Source organism: Delphinus delphis, chromosome 21 (genome assembly GCF_949987515.2).
Source record: "Delphinus delphis chromosome 21, mDelDel1.2, whole genome shotgun sequence".
Classification (NCBI taxonomy): domain Eukaryota; kingdom Metazoa; phylum Chordata; class Mammalia; order Artiodactyla; family Delphinidae; genus Delphinus; species Delphinus delphis.
In genome coordinates, this window is record NC_082703.1 from 9,997,059 (window position 1) to 10,010,575 (window position 13,517).

General features: G+C 43.8%; 1 protein-coding gene across 1 annotated transcript in view; it reads left to right on the forward strand.

Annotated features, from left to right (window-relative positions):
* FUT10 (fucosyltransferase 10) overlaps positions 1–13,517 on the forward strand; it is a 178,443-nt gene that overhangs the window by 111,065 nt on the left and 53,861 nt on the right. The window contains exon 6 of the transcript XR_011246327.1: positions 3,986–4,131. The gene's annotated coding sequence lies outside the window, so the exon portion shown is untranslated. The remainder of the gene's footprint in view (positions 1–3,985; positions 4,132–13,517) is intronic.

Sequence of the window (13,517 nt, forward strand, 5' to 3'; positions counted from 1 at the left end):
AGTGGCCTCTGCTGATTAATAGAAGGAGTGAAGAAAGAAAAATGGAGTTAATGTTGCAATGAAGACATGACAGAGCCTCTGGTTTCCAGGACTGGCCTGAAATGAATTAAAGCCAGCTTCTACCAGCAAATCTGTCATGCTGCCCTGCAAACAAGGCTCCTAGGCTGGGCCAGCAGGAATTAGTCACGGCACACACTGGCAAACCTTACAGACCAGGGAATGAAAAATGTGCCTCATCTGCAAAAATTACCTTTTGGAATTTGTACAGTGTTTTCCATTACCCACTTTCTTTTCTCCAAAGGCCAGTCATCAAATCTGCTTGGCTGGCTTCTGCTTCTGCTATACCATTAAGTGTACAAATTTGTATGTGAAATGCAGTCCCAACTAGCTGTGTGCCTTTGGATAAACGACCTCATCTTTTGGGACCTGAGTTTCGCCTTCTGAAAAATAAGGAGGTTGGCATCTCATGATCCTGGTACTTTAACTTTTTTGGAGATTAGAAAATAATGTATCAGACATTTATTGACCACCTGTGAAATGCTCATTTGGTGAAACAAAATGTTGACGATAAAGTCTTTTCAAGAGTTTCCAGCGTCTGCGGGGAGACGTGCATTTAGAAAATGTGTTATAAAAAACAGTGATAAGGCCAACAGGACTGTATGTACTTAGAAGACATTTAACAGTGTGTCAAAATGGGTTTTTTAAATAAAGCTTTTTTTTAAATTTTAATTTTATTTATTTGTTTTTTGGCTGCATTGGGTCTTCGTTGCTGGGCGCGGGCTTTTTATTGTTGCGGCGAGCGGGGACTATCCTTCGTTGCGGTGCTCGGGCTTCTCACTGAGGTGGCTTCTCTTGTTGCGGAGCATGGGCTCTAGGCACGTGGGCTCAGTAGTTGTGGCTCGCGGGCTCAGTAGTTGTGGCTCGTGGGCTCAGTAGTTGTGGCTTGCAGGCTCAGTAGTTGTGGCTCACGGGCTCAGTAGCTGTGGCTTGCGGGCTCTAGAGCACAGGCTCAGTAGTTGTGAGGCATGGGCTTAGCTGCTCCGCAGCATGTGGGATCTTCCCGGACCAGGGCTTGAACCCGTGTCCCCTGCATTGGCAGGCGGATTCTGAACCACTGCGCCACCAGGGAAGCCCTCAAAATGGGTTTTTCTCTGCCCCAGAATTGCAGCTGGAGGAAGGTCCCACGTATGCCACATTCCAAAGACACCCCTGAGCACACAAGCCAGTGCTGCCTCCTTAGGGCTCACTGGGAGGGACCAGAGTCGTGCTGGCCCCAGCCCCACCATCCACTGTCAGGCGAGAGTGTTGGGAGAGCAGGGGCGTCTTACAGCACGGTGCCCCAGGTGAGAGACCATTGCCTCCCATTCCTAAAGCCAAACAAGAGGGCTTCTAATAGAATTTTTCTTTAAGACTGGAGGGAACTTCAGTATGTGGAGATTGGCAGCTTGCTTCTTGACTAGCCGTGTGCTGAGCTGTCGGCCTCCCAGGGGCACTCTGATGTTCCTGTGCGCTGTGAATGCTTTCAGGGTTATTGGTGGAGCATGCTGGAATTCTAGGGCAGAGCTTACATTGTCCTTTTGGGTCTCAGAATCTCACAAGTTCCCTGAAGTCTGGGGACATCCTTGGACCAGCAGAGTTCAGATCTAGAGATTTCTGAGGATGAAGGACCCATTGCAGGAGGCCAGGCTAGCAGGCTTGATGGGTTGTAATATAAGGTGTTTGGGGAGAAGATGGGACAGTTTGCACCTCATTCAAGTTCTTCATTGGCCTTAGAGGGTGTAGGAGAGGACTCCAGCAGTCCTGGCCTCTCTCTGTGAAGAATACCAGGTTTAACCGAGAAGTAGCAGTGAGCCTGCCTAGTGAGCACAAGAGATGGTGGCATCCTTCTGGGAGAGGCCCTCAGTTGTGGAGGGTGCTTGGTTAAAGCTAATCTTTTTCTAAGAACATCATCACCCCACCTACTTGGCAGCCACCAGCCGCGGGTGGAACTAGACTGTATCAAAGTGAGTTTGGGGAGAGCCCCTTACCACGCAAGGAGATTCTGGTCCACCATGCCTCCTCTCTCTTTTCAACACTTGAGGGATGTAAGGCTAGGAAAGGAGAAGGAGGAGGGGTCTCAACCAGATCACGAGACCTTCTGGTATCTAACAGGTACTGGAAATTAACAGAGTCTGCTCCACGTTGTTAAGGGAGCTACTGCCCAGTGAGGAAGAGGGAATCCACGTAGCCCAGTTGCAGATAGTTCCTGTTCCATATTTATACACCAGTAAGCCGAGAAAATTGGAACATTAAGTTAAAGTATCATGGTGGCGAGACTAACTCTGCTTGGGGACACTCAAGGACTCAGTTGAGTAGAGGAGACAGGCTCCATTAACATTAGGGCAAATCATAATTGATAAGTGATAGAGGTATGAATAAAATACGGGGGGGGGATGGAGGCAGACTAAATGGATTCTGATTGGAGGTGGACGGTTGCTCTGAAGACGTGACATCTGAGCTGGAAATGAGAAATTTGAAAGAAGGAAAAAAGGGTGGGCTCTCACGGTACAAGGATCAGAGTCAAAAAGGCACAGAGAGCAAAGAGTGTAAGTAATCTGCTATGGTTGGAACAGGAAGGGAGGACATGCTCCCCACAGGCACTTTCAGGATGCAACGATTACTATCTATGAAATACTCTCAAGTGTCCAGCCGAAACACACCTCCTAAATTCAAGACTGAAATTTCCAAAACCCTGCTGTACATCTATCTGATGATCAAATGAGCACCTCAAATTCGACACACATGAAACCAAATTTGGAAAAAAGCCCACCCTTTTTTTCCTTCTTTCAAATTTCTCATTTCCAGCTCAGATGTCATGTCTTCAGAGCAGCCATCCACCTCCAATCAGAATCCATCTAGTCTGCCTCTACCCGCCGCCAACATTTTATTCATACCTCTATCACTTACCAATTATGATTTGTCCTGAAGTTAATGGAGGGAGGGAAAAACCAGGATAGAATTCAAGGCTGTTCCAACTTGGCTTAACTCGCTTTTCCAGCCCTAAGGATTGTGGACTTTATATGTATTGACAATAAAAAGCCATTGGAGTATTTGAGAACACAGTTTAGAACATTTTAAAGATATTACTCTGGCAAACAAGAGCTAGAGGGAGAAGACAGCAGAGAACAGATGGGCACTGAGCAGGATTTTGCAACAGTTCAGTTGAGAAGTAACGAGTGTCTGAGTCAGAGCATGACAATGAGAATGAAGATGAGGCAGCAGCTCTGAGAGTTAGTGAGAGTCACTGGATGGTGCTAAGAGCTGCAAAGGAGTCCAGTAGGGCTTCTAACTTGGTCTAATAAGTGGGTGATGAAGGCTATGGAACATGGGAAGGGGAACAGATTTGCCAGAGAAGAAGGAAGGAGGGGAAGAAAATAATAATGACCAGCATTTATTGAGCCCCTGCTGTGTACCATCACTTTTCTGTGTGGTTTACACATATTAATTCATTTTATCCTCATCACAACTTTATGAATAGATACTGTTATCATCTCCATCTTACAGATGAGGTTAGATAACAAATTTGGTATAACGTGTGTCGAATTTGAGGTGCTCGTTTGATCGTCAGATAGATGTACAGTAGGGTTTTGGAAATTTCAGTCTTGAATTTAGGAGGTGTGTTTTGGCTGGACACTTGAGAGTATTCTATAGATAGTAATCATTGCATCCTGAAAGTGTCTGGGGGGAGCATGTCCTGTTATAAGACTGAGAGAGACCCTGGGAAACTGGGAACTCCGCCATTGAAAGAACAGGGAAGAGAGGAGTGTGGCAGGGACGGCCAGCTCTCACCATAATCCACATCCTCTCCTTCCTGGGCACATTACTCAGCCTCCCTTGCAGCTTGGTGTGGCGGATTTCTAGCCAGAAGAATGTGTGAGCAGAAGTGATGTGGCTACACTCCATGCAACCTTTCACGTGGGCTTTTCCATGTTCCTTTCCCTTCCAGCTGACTGGGATGGAGACCTCCAGGGAGACCATCATATGTAGTTGATGAATCCTCCATCAGCCTGGGTCTCTGAGTGATGCATAAAGCAAAGCATTCCACACCCTCACCACCAACCACGATGACTTGAAACTGCGCTGGGCTGTTAGGTGAGCAAAAAATACATTGTCTATTGTTCTTGAATCATTATGTATTTCTGAGTCTACTTTACGGTAGTTACCTACCCTGACCAAAGGAGAGAGACCTGCAAAAGGCATTAAGAAAATTAAAGAGGGAAGAGAATTTATCTCTGTAGTTGCATCTTATGCAGAATTCATATTTCCTTCACAAGGGAGAATTTGCTTAGGTTTGATGTGTGAAATCAGTCAGTCAAGTGACTTCCCTTATTATAAAATTTCTCACAAAACAGGTGAAGACCTAAATCCAGGGGTGACTTTTTAAAAAAACTGTTTTCTCAAAATCCCTCCCCAAACTTCTGATTGCGTCTGCTGTCACTGTTGAAGTAGGAGCAAGTCTAGGGTGAAACTCACTTCACACGCAGCAGGAACAAGCTTATTGCTTCCTTTCAACCACTTGACTTGTACATGCTCTGCTCTGTACAATCTGTCAGAGTCCCCTTTCTTTGCAAGCACAGCACAAAGTTAAGGTCAATCAGCACACAACTGTAGGAACATTGCTGTGTTGAAGGAAGACTTCCTTACCCTTTGTAAGTGCTACCTGATACTGACTGAGGCATCGTAAGGAGAAAAAAGCTTAATGCATCCTGCATATTTTGCAGTGCAATGTATTGTGATTACCGTGGAGGATGTATCAGAACTTTGGTTGAAAATGAAGCACCTTTCCAACAGCATTTTGCACAGGAATGTTGTAATGAGTTTTGCAGACGCAAAACATACTGTCCAAATCATCAGGACACATTTCAGACATTTTCTAGGACCAGCTGCTAAGTCATGATTCAGACGCAGGCTTTCCTGCAAATTCCAGCTCAAGCCACCTGCAACTTTGAACCGTGTGTGTGTGTGCGCGCGTGCGCGTGTGCACGCGAGGACATGTGTATGTGGCGTGTGTGTGCAAGAGACCTACAGAGGCTGGACAGAGACCTCACCCACTTGTAAAATTGGCATCCTCCGTATTAAGATAAACTTGGGTGGCAAAACACTTAACTGTTATTTAAAGGGAACAAAGTCCCACATAACAGGAAAGCCTACCTTGGAAATAAGATCTAATTCGCACTGAGTGCCAAAGGAAGAAAGAAGGAATTGAGTGTGCCTTCCCTCCTCAGTCATATCCGAGAGACAGCCAGTCTCGTAAATTTCACATCAACCTAGTTTGGCCTCTAAACCAAATCTGCCGTAATGCTATTTGTAGATATAGATTGCTGTCTTTTTCATTACTGTTATCAAATGATGCATTTGCGGCTCAGCTCCGAGCTCCTTGACCCATTAAGTGGATTAGATTGCCTGTTGCCTTTGTCCTTTTGGCTTTTGTTTTATCCTCGAATATTCTACCCTTCTGTTTTACGTATAGAAGGTACCTGCATGATTATGTATGGCGCGCACATACACACGCCTGCAACTCCAATTAGCCCAGCAACCCCAGCCCTTCTGTTTTGTAAGAGGACTGTGTTCAAATCTCTTAGCAGAGTCATCAATCCTTCTCTGTAGCACAGCCGCGGCTGAAACCCTCTGAGGAATGGCACATCACGAGCCCACCTCAGGGCTCCTTGTCGAGCTACGCTCAGCAAATTGGAGATCATGCTCCCTATTAAGCTCCTGGCTGGTGTATCACGGCAGACTCATTTTCTGGAGCAGCTTACGCCCCGACCCTGCATCTTTCTTGTGCATGATAATCACCACTCCAGCCCACAGGAGCTGCAGCAGAAAAAAAATACGAGTTCAGGACAGGTTTTGATGGTGCTGTTAATGTGAAAACAGATGCTCTTGTATGGCTGAAGAAAAGTTAAGGGGAAACAAGCGAAGAGAGACACAAAGACCAAGGATTCAATCCTGACTCTTGAAGCCGAAGGATAACTCCAGTAGGCTTCCATGATTGGCTAAACATTTGCTGAGGGTCCACCATGCACGATGTACCATGTTAGGTAGTGGGGAGGCAATGGTGAACATGACCAGTGTTCTCAGCAGCAGCTAGGCAAGGGGGTGTAGAGTTGAACAAGTAATCTTTGTAAAGAGTGCTAGCAATTGCTATGGTATATGCACTTAGTATGTGAACAAGTAATCTTTGTAAAGAGTACTAGCAATTGCTATGATATGTGCACTTAGCATGTGAACATTCAGAAGGGGCCTCTAACATATTCTTGGGGAATCAAGGAAGACTGCCTGGAGGAAGTGCCATTTGGGCTGAGGTGTGGCAGAGTGGTAGAAGAGCTATTTCCCTAGGAGAGCTCTGAGTTTTTGGTAGATAATAAGGAATACTCAGTAGCTTGTCTCCAATGTGGCCACCATTAACTTTTTCCCTTGTGCACAGGTATGCCATTCTCCCATTGAGAAGTGGAGTCTATTTCCTTCTCCCTGACTTTGGGCTGGTATTAGTGACTTGGTTTGACAATATAATGCAGCAGAAGTGATGTTCTGGGTCAATATCTTTGGGGAAATCCAGTGACCAAGTAAGAAGTCCAGCTATCCTGAGACCACCCTGCTATGAGAAGCCAAAGTCATGTGAAGATGTCTTAGAGGTTGAGTGAGATGCCAATGTAGCCAATATAGAAGAGCGATACGGCCATAACATGACAGCTATGAGACCGTTTCTCCAAGAACTGTGACCCCCAATCCTGTTTAAGTATGCTTTTATTTAAAGCTTCCCAACAGAAGTTCGTTAAATCATGGCTGAGACTCCAGTGTTTCGCCACCAGACCTTCCTGTCTTACATGCCCATATTTCATAGTTTCACCTGCTCTCAGAGTGACATCTGAGGAGGGTGTGCGAACACAGTCCCCCCTCACCTTCAGACCTCCTCTCTCTGACCACCATTGTTCTCTCAACTTCTCATTCCGAGTTCCCTGGGAGTAGTCACCCAAAGAACTACTGTGCAAGTGCTGCAGATTTGCTCTGATGTTTAATCACCCGTGGAAACCATTTGTTTAAGCAATTAAGAATTTGGGTATAGGGCATTTCTAGGGATTAATGACCAGGTGGTAAAACCTGACTGCTTACAGCCTTGACAAAGACTGTTTTTATCAGCAGGAAATGACCTGCTTCAAGGTGACTGATGATATTTACTTGGAAAATTAGATGAACAAGGGCACAGATTCATTTTGAGGGATTCAAGGATGACAGTATAGTGAAAGCATTTCTTGGGCAAGACTAGCTTCCGGGTTAGCTCGTTGAAGCATTTTGCCCTTGGTTTTACACACAGAGGAGCGCTCTGTAAACATTCTTTTAAGTGTATCCTAAAGGGCTAAAGTCAAGAAATGAGCAAAATATCTGTATCACTGTTGTTGAGATATTTAAAGTTCAGCAGGAATATGAAATTGTGTGATGCAGTGGAAAGTATAGTAGATCAAAAGTTGAGACTAGGGCACTAGACCAGATGTGTCATTTCTTACCTTTGTGACCATGGACAAGCCACTTCACTTCTAAGTTTATTCGCGTGTAAAATGAGACATGTGGAAGAAGTGATCCCAAAGGCAATCCCAGCTCTGTCATTTTGCAAGTATAGCCTCAGACTATTATCATCAAGTCATCTAGAGAAAATCTGATGCAGTCAGAAGTATGATGTTGTACCGGTGTAATGCTCTTCTTTTTCTGAGGCAGTCGAAGAATTCTGCACACACCAGTCACATGGGCTACTTGGCAACCTGTTTTCATGACTGAGTGAGTTGCCTGGGAGATACCATGCTTCCCACTCTTGCCAACCCTGTCTCAGTGCCTGATGTGCCCACCCGCCTGCTGCTCTTCCTGGTCTTGTCCATAGAAAGCCCTTCCTACGAACAAATCAGAAAGGATAACCAATAAGCTCACAGTTGTTGGGAAGGGTTTATTTCATGGATGCCAGATTTGGAAGAAGTTTCTGAATAATGGATGGGCTATCGGCAAGGAAGCCTTCGGGAAGTTCACAGGGGCTGGAAGGGCAAGCTTCAGGTGATGGAGGGCAAGCTGCCATTTCCCTCATGCCTGACGCTGATGGCACAAGTTCTGGTTCCTTGCTGGATTCAAGCTTATCTACCCTCTTGAAAAAACAATCCAGTGATGTCAGGGTAGTACCTCTTTTTTTCTCATCATAGATGATGCGGTAGCACTGGGTTGCATTCTGAACGGCTGCTGCAACCTTTGTGTACCGTTCTACATTCGTTTGGTTCCTGTGCCTCAAAATCTAACAGTGCCTCCTCAAATAAAGAAAATCCCCTGCCATTTCCTGCATCGTGAATCTCTTCAGTTCTTCAGTTACTTCTTCTTCCTCTTGTCTCTCTTTGTCCTTTCTCTGAGCCTCCAATTCCTGGTGCTTCTTAGCAGTACCAGCTACATCACTGCTGCCTTTACGCTTGCTTCCGGACATCCTGGGCTTGAAATAAAGATACTGTACTACTGTACTCTACACAGTACTGTACAGTAAAGTACACAAAAGCACAACCACTTGTAGAGGATGCACGCGTGTGACAGTGTACGCCAGACACGTGAACTAACTTGCGTGATTGGACATGTGAACGCACATTCGCATCTTTGAAAGTTCACAGTTTGAAGGTTCATGTGTAGGGGACTTACTGTCTAATTTCAAACTGTGATCAGAGATCATGAGACATATTTTTATTTATTTCCCCTGGGTACTGACTAAGAGCCTGGGCACAATAGAGGATGATACTTAGAATCAGAAATTGAAATGTTGGAGGAGACAGGACCTGAGAATTCATCAGTCAGCTCACTTCACTGAGGAGGATTCTGAAATCTAGGTCTGCAGGTGTTGAATGGGCAGCAGAAGAGTAGAACTGATTTCAGGTGTCCTGACTCCCAGTCCAGTCGTCCTTCCAGAAGGAAGTTCTGCTAGAGTTTCTCTTGCCTCTTCAACCAGCCCTCATGTCTAAGATCTCAGGTGACTTTCTGACAAAAGGTCATATGCTCTAGAATGTTAGGGCTCGACGGAGCCTTGTAGATCACCTAGTGACTAGACTAGACTCTAGTCCAAACACCTAACTCTACAGAGAGGAAAACTGGGATCCAGAGAGAAACTAAGTTCCTACCATCAGCCAGAGACAGAGCTGGGGCTGGAACCCACGTCTCCTGGTGGAACTTAGCCCTCTCTTTCCTGACTTCTTTTGCATTGAGTAATCCTTACGATTCCATTTGTCTCCTTTGTTGGCTTATTAGCTATAACTTTGTTTTGTTATTTATTTAGTCATTTATTTAAGGTTTATAGTTTGCATCTTTATCTTTCACAGTCTATGTTCAAGCGATATACCATGACTTCACTTATGGCATAAGAACCTTTCTTTTCTCTCTTCCTAGCTTTTATGATATTGTTGCCATGCATTTTACTTAGACAGATGCTATGAACCCCAAAATACATCGCTATTATTTTCGTTTGAATAGTCAGGTATATTTTAAAGAGATTAATTAAGAAGAGAAAAGACTTACATATTTACTCAAGTGCTTACCATTTCCTGTGCTCTTCCTCACTTGCTGTAGATCCTTGTTTCCATCTGGTATCATTTCCCTTTGGTGATACACTTTTTCAGCTTTTATAAGTCAGAAAAAGTCTTTCTTTCATCTTCATTTTGTGAAAGATATTTCTGCTAGATTTAAATTGTAGATTAACAAACTCTAGCTGTCTTGGTCACTCCAGTCACTCAGATTTGTCTCTTCAACTCAGGGAATTGACTGGGCTTCTCCTGGGTCCCCCCTCCTCAAGCTGCAGCCTGGAAGCGCTCTCAAGGCAGTCAGCTGGGACAACCTTAGGGCTCATCTCTTAATGTTTCTCACTTCTTTTATTTATTTATTTGGCCACGCCATACAACATGCAGGATCTTGGTTCCCCGACCAGGGATTGAACCCATTGTTGCAATTATCACTGCCTTAGAGCCATTGTTCTGTCATTTTCTCTGTTGGGAATGAATTTTAATATCTATCTTCTCCTTGAAGTTGCATCTTAAATATTACTGATTAAAGCAGGCCTTCTCTGATCCTTACTCATTGTTCTTTATGATCGCTGGCTGCTTGTTTCCTTTTGTTGGATGTTCTCATTTTATAATTATGGATTTATGCATTTGTTTACCTGCTTATGAGCTCACCTGCCCCTGTTTGCCACACCCACACCAGAGTGAGCTCCACAAAGTGTAGGCACCATGTCTATTTCATTCACATCTATTTCATCTCTGTACACCCAACACCCAATACAGTGTCTGGTACATATTAAATTCTCAACCCAGAAGAGCTGGATGTATGAGACCATTCCCTGGCTTATATATTCCTTCTCTGAACTAGCTTACTTTATCATGTCCTTTAACTTTCAGCGTGAACCCTTCTGAAAATGTGGAGCACACGCTAAAGAGGTGGCATCTGGATATCCTACTTGCCCAGGAGGAGTACCACTGTTGGAATACCTCCTGCCAGATGGTTCATCAGGCCATAGTCTGACTCTGGTGTGATGTTTCACTGGATGTGGGGAAAATTTCCAGTAGCAGGACTCAATCCCCTAAACAGGGCACCTCGAAGACCAAACAGACATTGTTCAGAGAGAATTGTGTCTTTAAGGCTAACAAGGAATCTGCTTAAAGGAGAAACCACTGAATCATAGAATAAGGCATCGCATGGATATTCTAACAGGGAGGTAATGAAGAGAGATTACCACCCTCGTATTCAGTCACTAAATATTTGCCTCTTAGGGCCATCACAAAAACAACGATTATAATAACTCATTTTTTCAAGAGCATTACATTTGCAAATGATGGGACCAACAAGGGATTCATGTCCAAAGTATACAAATCTTGATATTGAGCTTATATAGCTCAATATCAAAAAAAAAACAAAGGCTAGGGGCAACCTAGAAGCCACTTGGAAATTCGTCTCACAATGTGGGCACAAAAATCATAATTTCACCTATTTTGAGGCCAGAATTCATCCTAGAGACCAGCGTCTGGCTTTCTTGGGGTCCTGTGGCCATAGCCATGTAGGAAAGAAGGATTACAGAGGCTGGAAGCCAGACCATGCTAAATACATCAGAATCCAGTGATGAAATGATGCATCTTAAATATTTTAAAAGTTTTTATTGGTTAAAAATGATGTATAGAAACAATATGGAGGATACATCAATAACGTATCAAGGTTAAGTTGGGTGGATGTGGCAGGGAAGACTGGAGTCTAAGAAGGGAAAACATCTTTATTCAGGATGCTAAAAACAACAGCTTTGTACGCCATGTTGAACATTACTGTCGAACACAGCCAAGTTATTACATATCCTCGATCTAGCTTACACCTGCCATACAAATATAGTGGTACTAAAAAGAATTTTTAAGTTAAGCCTCTGCTCAGTGCACTCTCTCTAAAAAATATGTTGCTACTTTTAAAATAGCTATAAATGGAGTAAGTTCAAAAGGTAAATGTCCCAACAAAATAAAGAGCATTTCTTATCACTTTGGCATAATTTTTTTATTATGGTATTTTCTCTTTTCCTACCTCCTCTCTTCAGGCAAATAATCAGCTTTCTCTATGTGGCCTACGGGGAAGGATGTGACAGGCAGAAAGCATGAAAGGCTTGAGAGGTTGTGTTCTGTGTTCCCAAAGCCCCAGCCCTTGGGGGAATTTAAGGATTCACTTATAAAACAGTCTCCAAAATCCACTCCCATCCAAGATAAGAAAACAATTCCTCCAAGGCTAAGGAGGGTGTAAGAGCGATGGGGAGGATAAGAGCGAAGAAATCAGTATGATCCTAGGAGAGAAACCTGCACATCCTCTCCAGCAAAGGCCTGGAGAGATGAACAGATCACAGAAAGATAGAGCATGGCTACATGGTACTGCGTCTAGGGGGTAATGGGGCTAAAGAGACTCACAAAGGCTCCTAGACGTCCAACACAGCCCAGAAGCAGTAACGAGCTGCCAGAGCTGAAGGGTCACGGAGACAAAGGCTGTCTCAGCAGCACCTGCATGGACCAGTGGTTGAGGACCCGATAGGTTCACATCAGCCCATGTCTCCACACTATAGGAGGTGTGCTGATCCTGGATAAAATCCTAGAGCAGGGGGAAGCCTCCAAATTCACTAAGATTACACTTGTACCATCCCACACTTCTGCCTTGAGCCAAGATGGAGTAACAGGAACAAAATGTATCCTCCTACCAGAAACAACAACCACCACCCAGACAATATATATAAAACAATGGTTTTTAAGGCATTGGACATCAGGTAGTGAAGGACAGTGACCCCTAAGAAATGAGAAATGGGGAATTCCATTGCCTCCAGCGGTTAGGACTTCCATTGCTGAGCTAAACAAAAGAGATAGAAATTTAACCGTGGTGTTTCCAACTCTCTGGTCAGGAGGCTATTGCTCTGGTCCAGTGTGTATGTGGGGTGACCCGATGAAACAGTGTCAGTGAAGATGGAGAGAAATGGGAGGCTTTTACATCCCTCCTCTCACCCTCTGGCACCCCATACATCCACTCGCAATACTTCCAATACTGATGTTTCATCTAGCTCCTGACTTTGGTATCATGGAAATCATTCCTTTAGCTCTCCTTCCGACCTCTCCCTTACCCAGCTGTCGTCTGATTCCATGTCTCATTTCCAGAAAATGATGATGATGAGAAAAGCAAGAGAAAGAGACAGAAAGTACAAATCAATACATGAATTAGAACATGAATCAAATGAAAGGAAAGAAATGTTTTGGAAAAATGGCAGATGGCAGAATGCCAGCATCAATGCGCCCGTTCAAAGAGGAAATGGATGATGTCTTAGGAAAAGGATGGATTAACCTGGTCCACTTGGGGAGATTAGGTGTAGGATCTTATAAACTAAAGTCCCCATTAATTTTCTGGTTCTGACACTGATGGTGGACTGAATCTTGGGACTTCTACCTTAGCTTTAAGGCAAATGACATGTATTGTAAGAAGGCATTATAACCTAGAATTTAGGTGCTAGCAAGCCAAAGAGGGGGCACTTCCCCATGGGTTTCTTCTGTTGTATCAACTGGTTACATGTGGTTCCTAAGCACTTAATAATATGCACAGTCTGGATTTGAGATATACTGTCAGTGTAAAATACTCACTGGATTTGATGACTTGATGCAAAAACAAGAACTTAAAATATCTTGTTAATGATGTTTATATAGATTATATGTTGAAATGATATTTTGGGTATTGGGATAAAAGAAATTATTAAAAGTAACTTCACCAATTCCCATTTACCATTTTTAAGCATGACAACTAAAAATTTTACATGATATATGTAGCTCTCATTATGTTTCTTTTGGATAGCACTGCTCTAGATTATAATAGTAACTGGCACTTACTGAGGACGCAGTGTGTTCCAGACACTGTTCTAAGCAGGTTACATGCAACTTCTAATTTTAAGCTTCACAACAAATTTAGGGGTACAT